The sequence below is a fragment of the Oncorhynchus tshawytscha genome, unplaced genomic scaffold (assembly GCF_018296145.1).
Source record: "Oncorhynchus tshawytscha isolate Ot180627B unplaced genomic scaffold, Otsh_v2.0 Un_contig_4763_pilon_pilon, whole genome shotgun sequence".
Taxonomy (NCBI): domain Eukaryota; kingdom Metazoa; phylum Chordata; class Actinopteri; order Salmoniformes; family Salmonidae; genus Oncorhynchus; species Oncorhynchus tshawytscha.
In genome coordinates, this window is record NW_024609531.1 from 126,321 (window position 1) to 147,387 (window position 21,067).

Genomic DNA, 21,067 nt, shown 5'->3' on the forward strand with positions numbered 1-21,067 from the left:
AGGGCTCTGGTCTATAGTAGTACCACTATATAGGGAATAGGGCTCTGGTCTATAGTAGTACCATTATAGGGAATAGGGCTCTGGTCTATAGTAGTACCACTTATAGGAATAGGGATCTGGTCTATAGTAGTACCACTATATAGGGAATAGGGCTCTGGTCTATAGTAGTACCACTATATAGGTATAGGGCTCTGGTCTATAGTAGTACCACTATATAGGGAATAGGGTGCCATAGGGCTCTGGTATATAGTAGTACCACTATATAGGAATAGGACTCTGGTCTATAGTAGTACCACTATATAGGAATATGGCTCTGATCTATAGTAGTACCACTATATAGGGAATAGGGCTCTGGTCTATAGTAGTACACTATATAGGAATAGGGCTCTGGTCTATAGTAGTATAGTGTGTGTGTGTGTGTGTGTGTGTGTGTGTGTGTGTGTGTGTGTGTGTGTGTGTGTGTGTGTGTGTGTGTGTGTTTGTACGGACACTAGTTTGCAGGGCTCTGAATTAAAAATGTTCATTGGTAGCACTGATGCTCCCAACTTTAAACAATTAGGAGCACTACATAACATTTAGGAGCACCGCATAACATTTAGGAGCACCGCATAACATTTAGGAGCACCCCATAACATTTAAGAGCACCCCATAACATTTAAGAGCACCCTAATAACATATAGGAGCACCACATAGCATTTAGGAGCACCGCATAACATTTAGGAGCACCACATAACATTTAGAGCACCGCATAACATTTAGAGCACCCCATAACATTTAGGAGCACCCCATAACATTTAGGAGCACCACATAACATTTAGGAGCACCGCATAACATTTAGAGCACATCCATAACATTTAGGAGCACCCATAACATTTAGGAGCACCGCATAACATTTAGAGCACCCATAACATTTAGGAGCACCCCATAACATTTAGGAGCACCCCATAACATTTAGGAGAACAGCCATCTGGAATAACAGCCTTCTGGAAGAACAGCCATCTGGTAGAATAGCCATCTGGTAGAACAGCCATCTGGTAGAACATCCATCTGGTAGAACATCCATCTGGTAGAACAGCCATCTGGTAGTGATGTAGACCGCTGGTAGAACAGCCATCTGGTAGAACAGCCATCTGGTAGAACAGCCATCTGGCAGAACAGCCATCTGGTAGAACAGCCATCTGGTAGAACAGCCATCTGGAAGAACAGCCATCAGTCATCTGGTAGAACAGCCATCTGTCATCTGGTAGAACAGCCATCAGTCATCTGGTAGAACAGCCATCAGTCATCTGGTTGAACAGCCATCTGTCATCTGGAAGAACAGCCATCAGTCATCTGGTAGAACAGCCATCAGTCATCTGGTTGAACAGCCATCTGTCATCTGGTAGAACAGCCATCAGTCATCTGGTAGTACAGCCATCAGTCATCTGGTAGTACAGCCATCTGTCATCTGGTAGAACAGCCATCAGTCATCTGGTTGAACAGCCATCAGTCATCTGGTTGAACAGCCATCTTAGGGGACTCTTCTCCAGGTTCATCTCTCTGTAGGTGATGGCTTTGTTATGGAAGGTTTGGGAATCGCTTCCTTTTAGGTGGTTATAGAATTTGTCTCTTTTCTGCATTTTGATAATTAGCGGGTATCTGTGTAAATCCGCTCTGCGTGCGTTATTTGCTGTTTTTACGTTACACACGGAGGATATTTTTTTGCAGAATTCTGCGAGCGTCTCGTTATGATGTTCCATCCTTTTCTCCGTGGTGGTGGTGGTGGTTTTCAGATTTTCAGTCAATTTGGGCTCAGTGTTGGTTTTCCTACCGCGTTATCTCCCCAAGCTGATACACAAACAGGAAGTGATGAGCCTTGACCGAGTTGTGTTGTGACAGCATGTCCACAGTAGACCTCTTCAACAAGAGACTTCTTATCTCTGACAATCATCTCTTTTGAGGATTACGGTTGCTATGATTACGGTTGCTGTGATCACGGTTGCTATGGTATCTATTATTGCAGTGTTCTATTGTTCTCTGGTTGCCCAATAGGAATGTGTACTTGTCATGATCTGGGTTATTTCTAGGTATTTTTTTTTTTTGTTATTGGTTGAAATAACATGTCCTCTCTTAGCTACTATGTTTTGTCCTGCTTGTAAGCTTTATCTGAGTGGGGACTTGACCTCTCTAGAATCATGGACATCTCCATCATTATTACAGCCAGTTCTGTCGTCCAATCGTCTTTGAACCGTCGTCCAAATGGGCCCCAGTGAGTGAATCAACACTTCCTTTGGGGAACAATATCTCGGAAAATGATGGATAAATATAGAAGCTTCTGCCAAGGTGACTCGTTCCAGCTCAATAAAAGGAGTTGAGTTGATTCTTCAGGTGTTGAGTGATCCCAGAGTCTGGATCTGCCTCACAAATGGCACCCTATTCCCTATGAAGTGCACTGCTTTTAACCAGGGCCCATAGGCTATGTAGGGGATTAGGGTGTCATTCAGGACTCAGGCAGGAAGAGGACGGTAGTGGTCCAGTGAGAACGGAAACGTCCTGGTTTGTTTGATTTAAGGCTTGGTCCCCTGGAGGTGTGAAGAGGTCAGGCATCTGGTTTTAAACCTCTCTGACTGATCTATTTGTCCCTGGGCCTTTATAGTCTGTTGACTGGTCTGTTGACTGGTCTGGCTGCATCCCACATGGCATCATATTCACATAGTCACTGTTTTTGACCAGAGCCCTGTGGCCAGCGACCAGGTTATGGAAACTGCCTCCTCAGCTAAACGTGGGCAGAGCCAGGTCTGCTCTGCTACCCTTTCACACAATGGGCAGCTGTCATTGTTGGACAGACAATCCCATTTCACCTTCTCTCTCTCTCTCTATCTTTCTCTCTCTCTCTATCTCTCTCTCGCTCTCTCTCTGTCTCTCTCTGTCTCTCTCTCTCTCGCTCTCTCTCTCTCTCTCTCTCTCTCTCTCTCTCTCTCTCTCTCTATCTCTCTCTGTCTCTCTCTCTCTCTCTCTTCTCTCTCTCTCTCTCTCTCTCTCTCTCTCTCTCTCTCTCTTCTCTCTCTCTCTCTCTCTCTCTCTTCTGTCTCTCTCTCTCTCTCTCACACACACACACACACACACACACACACACACACACACACACACACACACACACACACACACACACACCCCTTGGCAGGTTTAGGGCTGGTTTAAGCAGTAAACCTGTTGTGAAACACATTCCGTCAGGGAGAAGGATCTGATTGGTTATTCATTGCACTAAGGTTAACCTGGGGAGACAGGACAAGCAGAGGAGTAATCACAGCAGAGCAGAGTGGGCCAAGGGCTGTGCTTCAAATGGCACTCTATTCCCTATATAGTGCACTACTTTAGGCCAGGATCAAATAGCATCCTAGTCCCTATACTGTGCACTACTTTAGACCCGGATCCAATGGCACCCTATTCCCTATATAGTGCACTACTTTAGACCAGAGCCCTATGGCTGCATATTCCCTATATAGTGCACTACTTTAGACCAGAGCCCTATGGCTGCATATTCCCTATATAGTGCACTACTTTAGACCAGAGCCCTATGGCACCCTGTTCGCTATATAGTGCACTACTTTTGACAAAGGCCCATAGGGAATTAGGGTGATATTTGGGACACAACCAGGAGCCTAACCAGGAGCCTGGCCATATGGTTGTGTGTCTGTTCTGTTCTCCCATTAGACCCATCACTGAGAGAGTGTGTTCTCCTCTCCCATTAGACCCATCACTGAGAGAGTGTGTTCTCCTCTAGACCCATCACTGAGAGAGTGTGTTCTCCTCTCCCATTAGACCCATCACTGAGAGAGTGTGTTCTCCTCTCCCATTAGACCCATCACTGAGAGTGTGTTCTCCTCTCCCATTAGACCCATCACTGAGAGATTGTGTTCTCCCATTAGACCCATCACTGAGAGAGTGTGTTCTGTTCTCCCATTAGAACCCATCACTGAGAGAGTGTTCTCCTCTCCCATTAGACCCATCACTGAGAGAGTGTGTTCTGTTCTCCCATTAGACCCATCACTGAGAGTGTGTTCTCCTCTCCCATTAGACCCATCACTGAGAGATTGTGTTCTGTTCTCCCATTAGACCCATCACTGAGAGAGTGTGTTCTGTTCTCCCATTAGACCCATCACTGAGAGAGTGTGTTCTCCTCTCCCATTAGACCCATCACTGAGAGAGTGTGTTCTCCTCTCCCATTAGACCCATCACTGAGAGAGTGTGTTCTCCTCTAGACCCATCACTGAGAGAGTGTGTTCTCCTCTCCCATTCGACCCATCACTGAGAGTGTGTTCTCCTCTAGACCCATCACTGAGAGAGTGTTCTCTCCCATTAGACCCATCACTGAGAGAGTGTGTTCTGTTCTCTCATTAGACCCATCACTGAGAGAGTGTGTTCTGTTCTCCCATTAGACCCATCACTGAGAGAGTGTGTTCTCCTCTAGATCCATCACTGAGAGTGTGTGTTCTCCTCTCCCATTAGACCCATCACTGAGAGAGTATGTTCTCCTCTCCCATTAGACCCATCACTGAGAGAGTGTGTTCTCCCATTAGACCCATCACTGAGAGAGTGTGTTCTGTTCTCCCATTAGACCCATCACTGAGAGAGTGTGTTCTCCTCTCCCATTAGAACCCATCACTGAGAGAGTGTGTTCTCCTCTCCTATTAGACCCATCACTGAGAGAATGTGTTCTCCTCTCCCATTAGACCCATCACTGAGAGAGTGTGTTCTCCTCTCCCATTAGACCCATCACTGAGAGAGTGTGTTCTCCTCTCCCATTAGACCCATCACTGAGAGAGTGTGTTCTGTTCTCCCATTAGACCCATCACTGAGAGAGTGTGTTCTCCTCTCCCATTAGACCCATCACTGAGAGAGTGTGTTCTCCTCTCCCATTAGACCCATCACTGAGTGAGTGTGTTCTCCTCTAGACCCATCACTGAGAGAGTGTGTTCTCCTCTAGACCCATCACTGAGAGAGTGTGTTCTCCTCTAGACCCATCACTGAGAGAGTGTGTTCTGTTCTCCCATTAGACCCATCACTGATAGAGTGTTTTCTCCTCTCCCATTAGACCCATCACTGAGAGAGTGTGTTCTCCTCTCCCATTAGACCCATCACTGAGAGAGTGTGTTCTGTTCTCCCATTAGACCCATCACTGAGAGAGTGTGTTCTCCTCTCCCATTAGAACCCATCACTGAGAGAGTGTGTTCTCCTCTCCCATTAGACCCATCACTGAGAGAGTGTGTTCTCCTCTCCCATTAGACCCATCACTGAGAGAGTGTGTTCTCCTCTCCCATTAGACCCATCACTGAGAGAGTGTGTTCTCCTCTCCCATTAGACCCATCACTGAGAGAGTGTGTTCTCCTCTCCCATTAGACCCATCACTGAGAGAGTGTGTTCTGTTCTCCCATTAGACCCATCACTGAGAGAGTGTGTTCTGTTCTCCCATTAGAACCCATCACTGAGAGAGTGTGTTCTCCTCTCCCATTAGACCCATCACTGAGAGAGTGTGTTCTGTTCTCCCATTAGACCCATCACTGAGAGAGTGTGTTCTGTTCTCCCATTAGACCCATCACTGAGAGAGTGTGTTCTCCTCTCCCATTAGACCCATCACTGAGAGAGTGTGCTCTCCTCTCCCATTAGACCCATCACTGAGAGTGTGTGTTCTCCTCTCCCATTAGACCCATCACTGAGAGAGTGTGTTCTCCTCTAGACCCATCACTGAGAGAGTGTGTTCTCCTCTAGACCCATCACTGAGAGAGTGTGTTCTGTTCTCCCATTAGACCCATCACTGAGAGAGTGTGTTCTCCTCTCCCATTAGACCCATCACTGAGAGAGTGTGTTCTCCTCTCCCATTAGACCCATCACTGAGAGAGTGTGTTCTCCTCTCCCATTAGACCCATCACTGAGAGTGTGTGTTCTCCTCTCCCATTAGACCCATCACTGAGAGAGTGTGTTCTGTTCTCCCATTAGACCCATCACTGAGAGAGTGTGTTCTGTTCTCCCATTAGACCCATCACTGAGAGAGTGTGTTCTCCTCTCCCATTAGACCCATCACTGAGAGAGTGTGTTCTCCTCTCCCATTTAGACCCATCACTGAGAGAGTGTGTTCTCCTCTCCCATTAGTGTGTGTGAGCTGTGTGAACTTTGGTGGCTTTAGCTTAAGGCTACATAATGATTGGTTGAGAGAAATTGATGATAAAAAGATTGTGGGGGCTGTTTTGTTAGACATTTTAGTGCGTCTTTTGACATTATGGATCATAGTCTGCTGCTGGAATAACATATGTGTTATGGCTTTACACCCCTGCTATAACGTGGATAAATAGTTACCTGTCTAACAGAACACAGAGGGTGTTATGGCTTTACACCCCCTGCTATAATGTGGATGAAGAGTTACCTGTCTAACAGAACACAGAGGGTGTTATGGCTTTACACCCCTGCTATAATGTGGATGAAGAGTTACCTGTCTAACAGAACACAGAGGGTGTTATGGCTTTACACCCCCTGCTATAATGTGGATGAAGAGTTACCTGTCTAACAGAACACAGAGGGTGTTATGGCTTTACACCCCCTGCTATAATGTGGATGAAGAGTTACCTGTCTAACAGAACACAGAGGGTGTTAAGCCTCTACACCCCTGCTATCATGTGATGAAGAGTTACCTGTCTAACAGAACACAGAGGGTGTTCTTTAATGGAAGCCTCTCCAACATAATCCAGGTAGAATCAGGAATTCCCCAGGGTAGCTGTCTAGGCCCCTTTTTGTCTACAGACACACACACACACACACACACACACACACACACACACCCCTCCCATCATCCCATGGTGGGTTGTTGTGCCTACAAAGCCTCCATCCACCTGAGTTAATGACACCCGGGGGACATGGAGAGAGACAGAGAGATAGAGTTTCCCAGGGGACAGGGTGTTTTAGTCCACCCAGACCAGACCAAAGACCCTGTTGAATATTAATGAAGTCATCATTAGCTGTCCATCCTAACATCTCAAACGGTCTGTCAGCTGATGAGCTGATGAGACAGTGGAGACGCCGCTGGCAAAGGTCCATAAATGGTTGACTAAAGGATGAGTCCTTACCAATGGTCCTTAAATGGTTGACTAAAGGATGAGTCCTTAAATGGTTGACTAAAGGATGAGTCCTTAAATGGTTACCAATGGTCCTTAAATGGTTGACTAAAGGATGAGTCCTTACCAAAGGTCCTTAAATGGTTGACTAAAGGATGAGTCCTTAAATGGTTGACTAAATGATGAGTCCTTACCAATGGTCCTTAAATGGTTGACTAAAGGATGAGTCCTTAAATGGTTGACTAAAGGATGAGTCCTTACCAAAGGTCCTTAAATGGTTGACTAAAGGATGAGTCCTTACCAAAGGTCCTTAAATGGTTGACTAAAGGGTGAGTTCTTACCAAAGGTCCTTAAATGGTTGACTAAAGGATGAGTCCTTACCAATGGTCCTTAAATGGTTGACTAAAGGATGAGTCCTTACCAAAGGTCCTTAAATGGTTGACTAAAGGATGAGTCCTTACCAATGGTCCTTAAATGGTTGACTAAAGGATGAGTCCTTACCAATGGGCCTTAAATGGTTGACTAAAGGATGAGTCCTTACCAAAGGTCCTTAAATTAAGAAATGCATGCTAACCTAAATCTATGTTTCCTATCTTGACGAGCTTATTCCAACATGACAGGTTTATTCCAATATGACATGACAGGTTTATTCCAATATGACATGCCAGGTTTATTCCAATATTACATGACAGGTTTATTCCAACATGATAGGTTTATTCCAATATTACATGACAGGTTTATTCCAATATGACAGGTTTATTCCAATATGACATGACAGGTTTATTCAAACATGACAGGTTTATTCAAACATGACAGGTTTATTCAAACATGACAGGTTTATTCCAACATGACAGGCTTATTCCAACATGACATGACAGGTTTATTCCAACATGACAGGTTTATTCCAATATGACATAACAGGTTTATTCCAACATGACATGATATGTTTATTCCAACATGACATGACAGGTTTATTCCAACATGACAGGTTTATTCCAACATGACAGGTTTATTCCAACATGACAGGTTTATTCCAATATGACTTGACAGGTTTATTCCAACATGACAGGTTTATTCCAATATGACTTGACAGGTTTATTCCAACATGACATGACAGGTTTATTCCAACATGACATGACAGGTTTATTTCAACATGACAGGTTTATTCCAACATGACAGGTTTATTCCAACATGACAGGTTTATTTCAACATGACAGGTTTATTTCAACATGACAGGTTTATTCCAACATGACAGGTTTATTCCAACATGACAGGTTTATTCCAACATGACAGGTTTATTCCAACATGACATGACAGGTTTATTCCAACATGACAGGTTTATTCCAACATGACATGACAGGTTTATTTCAACATGACAGGTTTATTCCAACATGACAGGTTTATTCCAACATGACATGACAGGTTTATTTCAACATGACAGGTTTATTCCAACATGACAGGTTTATTCCAACATGACATGACAGGTTTATTCCAATATGACAGGTTTATTCCAACATGACAGGTTTATTCCAACATGACAGGTTTATTCCAACATGACAGGTTTATTCCAACATGACAGGTTTATTCCAACATGACATGACAGGTTTATTCCAACATGACAGGTTTATTCCAACATGACATGACAGGTTTATTCCAACATGACATGACAGGTTTATTCCAACATGACAGGTTTATTCCAACATGACAGGTTTATTCCAACATGACATGACAGGTTTATTCCAACATGACAGGTTTATTCCAACATGACAGGTTTATTCCAACATGACAGGTTTATTCCAACATGACATGACAGGTTTATTCCAACATGACATGACAGGTTTATTCCAATATGACAGGTTTATTCCAATATGACAGGTTTATTCCAATATGACAGGTTTATTCATGACATCCTAGTTATTGTTATGTAAATCTGTTGTTGTTACTTTTTGATTGATTATATTTGTTTAACTTTAGTATATTTAGTAAATATTTTCTTGACTCTATTTCTAGAACTGCATTGTTGATTTAAGGGCCTGTAAGTAAGCATTTCACGGTTCGGTCTACAATTGTTGTATTCGGTACATTCATTTTTTAACTCAAATATCTTGCCGGTCATATTTAGAGTCGATGACCTCACCCTCTGCCTCTCTAAACCCTATACGGTAATGACCTCACCCTATGCCTCTCTAAACCCTATACGGTAATGACCTCACCCTCACCCTCTGCCTCTCTAAACCCTATACAGTAATGACCTCACCCTCTGCCCTCTAAACCCTATACGGTAATGACCTCACCCTCTGTCTCTCTATACCCTATACGGTAATGACCTCACCCTCTGTCTCTAAACCCCTCTGTCCCTATACGGTAAATGACCTCACCCTCTGTCTCTGTCTCTCTAAACCCTATACGGTAATGACCTCACCCTCTGTCTCTCTAAACCCTATACGGTAATGACCTCACCCTCACCCTCTGTCTCTCTATACCCTATACGGTAATGACCTCACCCTCTGTCTCTCTAAACCCTATATGGTAATGACCTCACCCTCTGTCTCTGTCTCTCTAAACCCTATATGATAATGACCTCACCATCTGTCTCTCTATACCCTATACGGTAATGACCTCACCCTCTGTCTCTGTCACTCTATACCCTATACGGTAATGACCTCACCCTCTGTCTCTCTAAACCCTATATGGTAATGACCTCACCCTCTGTCTCTCTATACCCTATACGGTAATGACCTCACCCTCTGTCTCTCTATACCCTATATGGTAATGACCTCACCCTCTGTCTCTTTATACCCTATACGGTAATGACAACACCCTCACCCTCTGTCTCTCTATACCCTATATGGTAATGACCTCACCCTCTGTCTCTCTATACCCTATACGATAATGACCTCACCCTCTGCCTCTGTCTCTCTAAACCCTATATGATAATGACCTCACCCTCTGTCTCTCTATACCCTATACGGTAATGACCTCACCCTCACCCTCTGTCTCTCTATACCCTATACGGTAATGACCTCACCTCTGTCTCTCTATACCCTATATGGTAATGCCCTCACCTCTGCCTCGCTAAACCCTATACGGTAATGACCTCACCTCTGTCTCTCTAAACCCTATACGGTAATGACCTCACCCTCTGTCTCTCTAAACCCTATACGGTAATGACCTCACCCTCACCCTCTGTCTCTCTATACCCTATACAGTAATGACCTCACCCTCTGTCTCTCTATACCCTATACAGTAATGACCTCACCCTCTGTCTCTATACCCTATACGGTAATGACCTCACCCTCTGTCTCTCTAAACCCTATACGGTAATGACCTCACCCTCTGTCTCTCTATACCCTATACAGTAATGACCTCACCCTCTGTCTCTCTAAACCCTATACGGTAATGACCTCACCCTCACCCTCTGTCTCTCTATACCCTATACGGTAATGACCTCACCCTCTGTCTCTCTATACCCTATACGGTAATGACAACACCCTCTGTCTCTCTATACCCTATACGGTAATGACCTCACCCTCTGTCTCTCTAAACCCTATACACTAATGACCTCACCCTCACCCTCTGTCTCTCTATACCCTATACGGTAATGACCTCACCCTCTGTCTCTCTATACCCTATACGGTAATGACAATACCCTCACCCTCTGTCTCTCTATACCCTTTTCATAGACGTTAACAGAGGGCCTGTACTTTCTCCGAACTCTATAGGGTAATGTCCTCACCCTCTGCAGGGTAACGGTCGACACTGGAGGCAGAGCAATCTCCTGCCTGAATAACAACCTAATTAAATTGTGCTGAAATCCCTAGACAGCATCAAAGTGAGATTAGAGCCAGATAAAGAGAGCCCCCCCCTGTTCTCCCCCTCTTCCTGTGACAGAGGGTAACCAGGGGTAACCAGGGGTGCAGGGACACCTGGGAGGAAGGCGACACGAGCAGCGCAGAGCGGAGTGTTGTTTTCTAGCCTGTTGAAACTCAGTCAGCCTGGGAACATATCACTGTGCCCCCTGTACACGCAGACAGACAGGCAGGCAGACAGACAGACAGGCAGACAGACAGGCAGACAGACAGACAGACAGACAGACAGACAGACAGACAGACAGACAGGCAGGCAGGCAGACAGACAGGCAGGCAGACAGACAGACAGACAGACAGACAGACAGACAGACAGACAGACAGACAGACAGACAGACAGACAGACAGACAGACAGACAGACAGACAGACAGACAGCTGGTCTTGTCATTGGGTTACTAGAGTAGACTGTTCTCCAGGAACCAAGGCTTTATTTAGGCAGGCAGATAGACAGACAGACAGACAGACAGACAGGCAGACAGACAGACAGACAGACAGACAGACAGACAGACAGACAGACAGACAGACAGACAGGCAGACAGGCAGACAGGCAGACAGACAGCTGGTCTTGTCATTGGGTTACTAGAGTAGACTGTTCTCCAGGAACCAAGGCTTTATTTAGGCACAACAGTCACCGGCCTGCCTCCTCTCGACCGCCTAGCGCCCGTCTGGCTGCTCCGTGTGCTCTGCTACTGCACAGGCTTCTGAGAGGGGAGGGGAGGGAGAGGGGTCACCTGCCTGTCACCGGGAGAGGGAGGGAGGGGGGGGAGAGAACCCCGTGACAGAATACCTGACCACTGTGACTGACCCAAACTTAAGGAAAGCTTTGACTATGTACAGACTCAGTGAGCATAGCCTTGCTATTGAGAAAGGCCGCCGTAGGCAGACATGGCTCTCAAGAGAAGACAGGCTATGTGCTCACTGCCCACAAAATGAGGTGGAAACTGAGCTGCACTTCCTAACCTCCTGCCCAATATATGACCATATTAGAGAGACATATTTCCCTCAGATTACACAGATCCACAAAGAATTCGAAAACAAATCCAATTTTGATAAACTCCCATATCTACTGGGTGAAATACCACAGTGTGCCATCACAGCAGCAAGATTTGTGACCTGTTGCCACGAGAAAAGGGCAACCAGTGAGGAACAAACACCATTGTAAATACAACCCATATTTATGTTTATTTATTTTCCCTTTTGTACTTTAACCATTTGTACATCGTTACAACACTGTATATATATATATATATATATAATATGACATTTTTAATGTCTTTATTCTTTTGGTTTGTCTACTGTTCATTTTTATTGTTTATTTCACTTTCTTTGCCATAGTTAACATGTATTTCCCAATAAAGCCCATTAGAGACACACACACACACACACACACACACACACACCCTTGGCTGGTTTAAGCAGTAAACCTGTTGTGAAACACATTCCCTCAGGGAGAAGGATCTGATTGGTTATTCATTGAACTAAGGTTAACCTGGGGAGACAGGACAAGTAGAGGAGTAATCTGATAGGCTCACAGCAGAGCAGAGTGGGCCAAGGGCTGTGCTTCAAATGGCACCCTCTTCCCTATATATAGTACACTACTTTAGGCCAGAGACCTATGGCACCCTCTTCCCTATATAGTGCACTACTTTAGACCCAGAGCCCTATGGCACCCTCTTCCCTATATAGTGCACTACTTTAGACCAGGATCCAATGGCACCCTGTTCTGCCCACCTGAGTCCTTTTAAACATCTGTTTCACTGCCAGACGGTCCCTCAGAACTAGTGTTCTGCTTTCTGTTGTCTTAGTGGGAAACGTGGAGTCTTTCTACCTAATGATGAAAACACTGTTGAAGGTTATGGTCTTGTATTGGAACCAACCTTTGTGTGTATCTAACCCTCTCCCTCTCCTCTCCTCTCCTCTCTCATCCTATCCTCTCTCATCCTATCTCTCCTCTCCTCTCCTCATCCTCTCCTCTCTTCTCCTCTCATCCTCTCCTCTCTCATCCTATCCTCTCTCCTCATCCTCTCCCTCTCTTCTCCTCTCTCATCCTATCCTCTCTCATCCTATCCTCTCTCCTCATCCTCTCCTCTCTTCTCCTCTCATCCTCTCCTCTCTCCTATCCTTCTCCTCTCTCATCCTATCCTCTCTCATCCTCTCCTCTCCTCTCTTCTCCTCTCATACTCTCCTCTCTCTTATCCTTCTCCTCTCTCATCCTATCCTCTCTCATCCTCTCTCCTCTCATCCTCATCTCCTCTCTCATCCTCTCCTCTCTCCTCTCATCCTCTCCTCTCTCCTCTCCTCTCTCATCCCATCCTCTCTCATCCTCTCCTCTCTCCTATCCTTCTCCTCTCTCATCCCATCCTCTCTCATCCTCTCCTCTCTCCTATCCTTCTCCTCTCTCATCCTATCCTCTCTCATCCTCTCCTCTCTCCTCCTCTCCTCTCTCCTCCTCCCCTCTCTCCTATCTTCTCCTCTCTCCTCCTCTCCTCTCTCCTCCTCTCTTCTCTTCTCTCCTCAGGACTCTGAATCTCTGGACAGTTGTATCCAGAGCACCCTCTCAGCCCTCTACCCTCCGTTTGATGCCACAGCTTCCACAGTGCTGTGTCAGGTATTTGATGTGGTGGAGACCAGCTACAGAGGAGACGGATTAAGATACCTTATAGACTTCCTGGTCCCCGCCAAACACATCCTGCAGACCATCCAGCAACATGCCTGTGTGAGTAGCTACTACATTATACTGTAGTTACCTTATACTACTACTACTGCTACGTTATACTGTAGTTACCTTATACTACTACTACTACTACTACTGCTACGTTATACTATAGTTACCTTATACTACTACTACTAAGTTATACTATAGTTACCTTATACTACTACTACGTTATACTATAGTTACCTTATACTACTACTACTACTGCTACGTTATACTATAGTTACCTTATACTACTACTACTAAGTTATACTATAGTTACCTTATACTACTACTACGTTATACTATAGTTACCTTATACTACTACTACTACGTTATACTATAGTTACCTTACACTACTACTACGTTATACTACCTTATACTACTACTAATACATTATACTATAGTTACCTTATACTGCTACTACTACATTATACTATAGTTACCTTATACTACTACTACTACTACGTTATACTATAGTTACCTTATACTGCTAATACTATGTTATACTATAGTTACTTTATACTACTACTACTATGTTATACTATAGTTACCTTATACTACTACTACAACTACTACGTTGTACTATAGTTACCTTATACTACTACTGCTACTACTACGTCATACTATAGTTACCTTATACTACTACTACTACTACGTTATACTATAGTTACCTTATACTACTACTACTACGTTATACTATAGTTACCTACTACTACTACGTTATACTATAGTTACCTTATACTACTACGTTATACTATAGTTACCTTATACTACTACTACGTTATACTATAGTTACCTTATACTACTACTGCTACTACTACATTATACTATAGTTACCTTATACTACTACTACTACTACGTTATAGGGGGCGGGGAGGAGGTGGGACTGAGAGGGAGGGACGGAGAGGGAGGGAGGGAGGGAGGGAGGGAGGGAGGGAGGGAGGGAGGGAAGGAAGGGAGGGAAGGAAGGGAGGGAGGGAAGGGAGGTAAAGAGTGTGGAGGTTGGTTTTCTTTCTCTCTTTAAATGAACACACCTAGTCTATTCAGGCCTCCAGTCTTCCCAGGTCATATAATATGACACCTTTCTCCCCAGAGAGAATAGGCTGTGCCTCAAATACCACCCTGTTCAGTGCCCTGGTCAACAGTAGTGCACTAGAGTGCATTGGGAAAGTATTCAGACCCTTTGACCTCTTCCACATTGTGTTAGGGTACAACCTTATTCTAAAATAGATTAAATACTTTTTTCCCCCTAATCTATTTATACACAATACTCCATAATGACAAATCAAAAACAGGTTTTTAGAAATGACAACACACCAGGAGTTCTGTATTGGTGTGGTGTTCCATTCTGACAACACACCAGGAGTTCTGTATTGGTGTGGTGTTCCATTCTGACAACACACCAGGAGTTCTGTATTGGTGTTGTGTTCCATTCTGGCAACACACCAGGAGTTCTGTATTGGTGTTGTGTTCCATTCTGGCAACACACTAGGAGTTCTGTATTGGTGTTGTGTTCCATTCTGGCAACACACCAGGAGTTCTGTATTGGTGTTGTGTTCCATTCTGGCAACACACTAGAAGTTCTGTATTGGTGTTGTGTTCCATTCTGGCAACACACCAGGAGTTCTGTATTGGTGTGGTGTTCCATTCTGACAACACACCAGGAGTTCTGTATTGGTGTTCCATTCTGACAACACACCAGGAGTTCTGTATTGGTGTTCCATTCTGACAACACACCAGGAGTTCTGTATTGGTGTGGTGTTGTGTTCCATTCTGACAACACACCAGGAGTTCTATATTGGTGTTCCATTCTGACAACACATCAGGAGTTCTGTATACTGTGGTGTTCCATTCTGACAACACACCAGGAGTTCTGTATTGGTGTGGTGTTCCATTCTGACAACACACCAGGAGTTCTGTATTGGTGTTGTGTTCCATACTGACAACACACCAGGAGTTCTGTATTGGTGTTGTGTTCCATACTGACAACACACCAGGAGTTCTCTATTGGTGTTGTGTTCCATTCTGACAACACACCAGGAGTTCTGTATTGGTGTTCCATTCTGACAACACACCAGGAGTTCTGTATTGGTGTTGTGTTCCATTCTGACAACACACCAGGAGTTCTGTATTGGTGTTGTGTTCCATTCTGACAACACACCAGGAGTTCTGTATTGGTGTTCCATTCTGACAACACACCAGGAGTTCTGTATTGGTGTTGTGTTCCATTCTGGCAACACACTAGGAGTTCTGTATTGGTGTTGTGTTCCATTCTGGCAACACACCAGGAGTTCTGTATTGGTGTTGTGTTCCATACTGACAACACACCAGGAGTTCTGTATTGGTGTTGTGTTCCATTCTGTTCAACACACTAGGAGTTCTGTATTGGTGTTGTGTTCCATTCTGACAACACACCAGGAGTTCTGTATTGGTGTTGTGTTCCATTCTGACAACACACCAGGAGTTCTGTATTGGTGTTCCATTCTGACAACACACCAGGAGTTCTGTATTGGTGTGGTGTTGTGTTCCATTCTGACAACACACCAGGAGTTCTATATTGGTGTTCCATTCTGACAACACACCAGGAGTTCTGTATTGGTGTGGTGTTCCATTCTGACAACACACCAGGAGTTCTGTATTGGTGTGGTGTTCCATTCTGACAACACACCAGGAGTTCTGTATTGGTGTGGTGTTCCATTCTGACAACACACCAGGAGTTCTGTATTGGTGTGGTGTTCCATTCTGACAACACACCAGGAGTTCTGTATTGGTGTGGTGTTGTGTTCCATTCTGACAACACACCAGGAGTTCTGTATTGGTGTGGTGTTGTGTTAGATCCTCCCAGGGTCAAGGAGGAGAATATGAATATCTTCCAGATCAGATACTGTGTGTGTGTCATCACCTTGAAGTGTTGCAACAAGGGGAGTTGTGGCTGAAGTGGAGGATTATGGGTAACATGTGAACCCTTCTACTTAACGGAGGGCAGAGAGGAGGATGATTTCATTTTGGGAGGTCTGGCTTGTTATATAACCAAAGACATGAAGCACTAACAATAACTGCACAGTCTTGGTGACTACAGTCTCCCTCCTCTTGGTGACTACAGTCTCCCTCCTCTTGGTGACTACAGTCCTCCTCCTCTTGGTGACTACAGTCCCCCTCCTCTTGGTGACTACAGTCCCCCTCCTCTTGGTGACTACAGTCCTCCTCCTCTTGGTGACTATAGTCTCCCTCCTCTTGGTGACTACAGTCCTCCTCCTCTTGGTGACTACAGTCTCCCTCCTCTTGGTGACTACAGTCCTCCTCCTCTTGGTGACTACAGTCTCCCTCCTCTTGGTGACTACAGTCCTCCTCCTCTTGGTGACTACAGTCCGCCTCCTCTTGGTGACTACAGTCCTCCTCCTCTTGGTGACTACAGTCTCTCTCCTCTTGGTGACTACAGTCTCCCTCCTCTTGGTGACTACAGTCCTCCTCCTCTTGGTGACTACAGTCTCTCTCCTCTTGGTGACTACAGTCTCCCTCCTCTTGGTGACTACAGTCCTCCTCCTCTTGGTGACTACAGTCCTCCTCCTCTTGGTGACTACAGTCTCCCTCCTCCTCTTGGTGACTACAGTCCTCCTCCTCTTGGTTAGACTGGTTCGGTGAATACAGTCTTCCTAGAGAGAGGTTACCCAAACAGGACACGTTGCAGAGCTAGTATCACAGGCATGACCGGACAAGACCAGGCCGTACAGGATGAGAGACCAGAGAGCGGCGTAATGAGAGGGAATGGCTCACCACCTGGATGAGTAGTAAGACATGGAGGAAACACCTTGTTTAGGTGACTCAGAGCAATAGAGACAGGGAGAGCACCTCTATTAGTGGCTCAGGAGGAAACAACTCCTTTAGGTGACTCAGAGCAATAGAGACAGGGAGAGCACCTCTATTAGTGACTCAGGAGGAAACAACTCCTTTAGGTGACTCAGAGCAATAGAGACAGGGAGAGCACCTCTATTAGTGACTCAGGAGGAAACAACTCCTTTAGGTGACTCAGAGCAATAGAGACAGGGAGAACACCTCTATTAGTGACTCAGGAGGAAACAACTCCTTTAGGTGACTCAGAGCAATAGAGACAGGGAGAGCACCTCTATTAGTGACTCAGGAGGAAACAACTCCTTTAGGTGACTCAGAGCAATAGAGACAGGGAGAGCACCTCTATTAGTGACTCAGGAGGAAACAACTCCTTTAGGTGACTCAGAGCAATAGAGACAGGGAGAGCACCTCTATTAGTGACTCAGGAGGAAACAACTCCTTTAGGTGACTCAGAGCAATAGAGACAGGGAGAGCACCTCTATTAGTGACTCAGGAGGAAACAACTCCTTTAGGTGACTCAGAGCAATAGAGACAGGGAGAGCACCTCTATTAGTGACTCAGGAGGAAACAACTCCTTTAGGTGACTCAGAGCAATAGAGACAGGGAGAGCACCTCTATTAGTGACTCAGGAGGAAACAACTCCTTTAGGTGACTCAGAGCAATAGAGACAGGGAGAGCACCTCTATTAGTGACTCAGGAGGAAACAACTCCTTTAGGTGACTCAGAGCAATAGAGACAGGGAGAGCACCTCTATTAGTGACTCAGGAGGAAACAACTCCTTTAAGGGACTCAGAGCAATAGAGACAGGGAGAGCACCTCTATTAGTGACTCAGGAGGAAACAACTCCTTTAGGTGACTCAGAGCAATAGAGACAGGGAGAGCACCTCTATTAGTGACTCAGGGGGAAACAACTCCTTTAGGTGACTCAGAGCAATAGAGACAGGGAGAGCACCTCTATTAGTGACTCAGGAGGAAACAACTCCTTTAGGTGACTCAGAGCAATAGAGACAGGGAGAGCACCTCTATTAAATCAAATCAATCAAATCAAATTTTATTTGTCACATACACATGGTTAGCAGATGTTAATGCGAGTGTAGCGAAATGCTTGTGCTTCTAGTTCCGACAATGCAGTAATAACGAGCAAGTAATCTAACTAACAATTCCAAAAAAAAAAAAACTACTGTCTTATACACAGTGTAAGGGGATAAAGAATATGTACATAAGGATATATGAATGAGTGATGGTACAGAGCAGCATAGGCAAGATACAGTAGATGATATCGAGTACAGTATATACATATGAGATAAGTATGTAAACCAAGTGGCATAGTTAAAGTGGCTAGTGATACATGTATTACATAAGGATGCAGTCGATGATATAGAGTACAGTATCAACGTATGCATATGAGATGAACAATGTAGGGTAAGTAACATTATATAAGGTAGCATTGTTTAAAGTGGCTAGTGATATATTTACATAATTTCCCATCAATTCCCATGATTAAAGTGGCTGGAGTAGAGTCAGTGTCATTGACAGTGTGTTGGCAGTAGCCACTCAATGTTAGTGGTGGCTGTTTAACAGTCTGATGGCCTTGAGATAGAAGCTGTTTTTCAGTCTCTCGGTCCCAGCTTTGATGCACCTGTACTGACCTCGCCTTCTGGATGACAGCGGGGTGAACAGGCAGTGGCTCGGGTGGTTGATGTCCTTGATGATCTTTATGGCCTTCCTGTAGCATCGGGTGGTGTAGGTGTCCTGGAGGGCAGGTAGTTTGCCCCGGTGATGCGTTGTGCAGACCTCACTACCCTCTGGAGAGCCTTACGGTTGAGGGCGGTGCAGTTGCCATACCAGGCGGTGATACAGCCCGCCAGGATGCTCTCGATTGTGCATCTGTAGAAGTTTGTGAGTGCTTTTGGTGACAAGCCGAATTTCTTCAGCCTCCTGAGGTTGAAGAGGCGCTGCTGCGCCTTCCTCACGATGCTGTCTGTGTGAGTGGACCAATTCAGTTTGTCTGTGATGTGTATGCCGAGGAACTTAAAACTTGCTACCCTCTCCACTACTGTTCCATCGATGTGGATGGGGGTGTTCCCTCTGCTGTTTCCTGAAGTCCACAATCATCTCCTTAGTTTTGTTGACGTTGAGTGTGAGGTTATTTTCCTGACACCACACTCCGAGGGCCCTCACCTCCTCCCTGTAGGCCGTCTCGTCGTTGTTGGTAATCAAGCCTACCACTGTTGTGTCGTCCGCAAACTTGATGATTGAGTTGGAGGCGTGCATGGCCACGCAGTCGTGGGTGAACAGGGAGTACAGGAGGGGGCTCAGAACGCACCCTTGTGGGGCCCCAGTGTTGAGGATCAGCGGGGAGGAGATGTTGTTGCCTACCCTCACCACCTGGGGCGGCCCGTCAGGAAGTCCAGTACCCAGTTGCACAGGGCGGGGTCGAGACCCAGGGTCTCGAGCTTGATGACGAGCTTGGAGGGTACTATGGTGTTGAATGCCGAGCTGTAGTCGATGAACAGCATTCTCACATAGGTATTCCTCTTGTCCAGATGGGTTAGGGCAGTGTGCAGTGTGGTTGAGATTGCATCGTCTGTGGACCTATTTGGGCGGTAAGCAAATTGGAGTGGGTCAAGGGTGTCAGGTAGGGTGGAGGTGATATGGTCCTTGACTAGTCTCTCAAAGCACTTCATGATGACGGATGTGAGTGCTACGGGCGGTAGTCGTTTAGCTCAGTTACCTTAGCTTTCTTGGGAACAGGAACAATGGTGGCCCTCTTGAAGCATGTGGGAACAGCAGACTGGTATAGGGATTGGTTGAATATGTCCGTAAACACACCGGCCAGCTGGTCTGCGCATGCTCTGAGGGCGCGGCTGGGGATGCCGTCTGGGCCTGCAGCCTTGCGAGGGTTAACACGTTTAAATGTCTTACTCACTTCGGCTGCAGTGAAGGAGAGACCGCATGATTCCGTTGCAGGCCGTGTCAGTGGCACTGTATTGTCCTCAAAGCGGGCAAAAAAGTTATTTAGTCTGCCTGGGAGCAAGACATCCTGGTCCGTGACTGGGCTGGGTTTCTTCCTGTAGTCCGTGATTGATTGTAGACCCTGCCACATACCTCTTGTGTCTGAGCCGTTGAATTGAGATTCTACTTTGTCTCTGTACTGGCGCTTAGCTTGTTTGATAGCCTTGCGGAGGGAATAGCTGCACTGTTTGTATTCAGTCATGTTACCAGACACCTTGCCCTGATTAAAAGCAGTGGTTCGTGCCTTCAGTTTCACACGAATGCTGCCATCAATCCACGGTTTCTGGTTAGGGAATGTTTTAATCGTTGCTATGGGAACGACATCTTCAACGCACGTTCTAATGAACTCGCACACCGTATCAGCGTATTCGTCAATGTTGTTGTCTGACTCAGGAGGAAACAACTCCTTTAGGTGACTCAGAGCAATAGAGACAGGGAGAGCACCTCTATTAGTGACTCAGGAGGAAACAACTCCTTTAGGTGACTCAGAGCAATAGAGACAGGGAGAGCACCTCTATTAGTGACTCAGGAGGAAACAACTCCTTTAGGTGACTCA

The 21,067-nt window shown here is 45.5% G+C and overlaps 1 long non-coding RNA gene across 1 annotated transcript in view; it reads left to right on the forward strand.

Annotated features, from left to right (window-relative positions):
* LOC121845037 overlaps positions 1-13,662 on the forward strand; it is a 96,252-nt gene extending 82,590 nt beyond the window's left edge. Inside the window, exon 3 of the long non-coding RNA XR_006082296.1 lies at positions 13,471-13,662. This is a non-coding gene — a long non-coding RNA (uncharacterized LOC121845037). The remainder of the gene's footprint in view (positions 1-13,470) is intronic.
* Positions 13,663-21,067: the final 7,405 nt, after the last annotated feature.